A 1,272-nucleotide genomic window follows, 5' to 3' on the forward strand; every position below is an offset into this window, starting at 1 on the left:
ACTGATTGGCCCTCATAGGGACATGAGAGGCCACTATAGCCGCCACATAGACTTTGAGCGTGGATGGGGAACGTCCCTTATCCAGCAGCTCTTGTAGAAATGACAACACCTCTGCCAATTCGGAAGTGAGGGGGTCTTTGCCGCGGTTTTGACACCAGGTGGAGAAAAAAGACCACTTTAAGGCATAGAGGCGTCTCGTAGACGGAGCTCTAGCCTCCGAAATTGTGTTTAAGACTCGCTCTGGGAGGTACGAAGGCTCCTGTCGAGCGGCCAGAGGTGCAGGGTCCATAGGTCGGGCCGAGGATGCCATAATGTCCCGTTCGCTTGAGAGAGGAGATCCTGTCTCAGTGGAACAGGCCAAGGGGCCGCTATCAGTAGCTGAGTCAGCTCCGATAGCCACAGCTGGTTCATCCAAAGGGGGGCTACCAGGAGAACCCTGTGTTCTTGTTCCCTCACTCGCCTGATTACCTGTGGGATCAGAGCAATCGGGGGGAAAGCATAGAGAAGGAGGTTGGGCCAATCGTGGGCCAACACGTCCTTGGTCTTTGAAAAATAAATTTGGCAGTGAGAGTTGTCTTCTGAGGCGAAGAGGTCTACCTCGGCCTCGCCGAAGATCTCCCAGATCTTCTGAACCGTCTGCGGGGACATTGCTCCTGAGGGGACCTGAGGGGACTCCTGAGGGGACATTGCTCCTTGATAACATGCTGCTCCCCGGTTCAATTTGCCCGGTATATGCGCTGCCTTTAGCGAGCGCAGGTTGGGTTGAGCCCACTCTAAGAAGCGCTCCACTAGCATGAAGAGGCGCTTTGAAGAGAGGCCTCCCTGGCGATTTATGTAGGACACAACCGACATGTTGTCCGATCGGATTAGCACATGGTGCCCTTTCAGGACTGGCAGGAAGAACTTACAGGCTCGACATACTGCTAACATTTCCAGGCAGTTGATGTGGAAGCCTTTTTCCGCCATCGACCAGTGGCCGAAGGTCGGTATGCCATCGCACAGCGCCCCGCAACCTGAGTTGGAGGTGTCTGTCGTGACAACTGTCCTTCTGTGAACCATCCCTATGGCCACGCCCTGTTCCATCCAACGGGAGTTCTTCCAGGGGGTCAGGGCTGATACACAGGCCTGACTCACCCTGATATGCAGGCGTCCGTGACGCCACGCATGGAATGGAACCCGTGGTTTCAACCAGCGCTGAAGGGGGCACATACGCAGCAGACCCAACTGTAACACTGGAGATGCTACTGCCATGAGGCCCAGCATCCTTTGAAA

Source organism: Sinocyclocheilus anshuiensis, unplaced genomic scaffold (genome assembly GCF_001515605.1).
Source record: "Sinocyclocheilus anshuiensis isolate Anshui unplaced genomic scaffold, SAMN03320099.WGS_v1.1 scaffold2182, whole genome shotgun sequence".
Lineage (NCBI taxonomy): Eukaryota > Metazoa > Chordata > Actinopteri > Cypriniformes > Cyprinidae > Sinocyclocheilus > Sinocyclocheilus anshuiensis.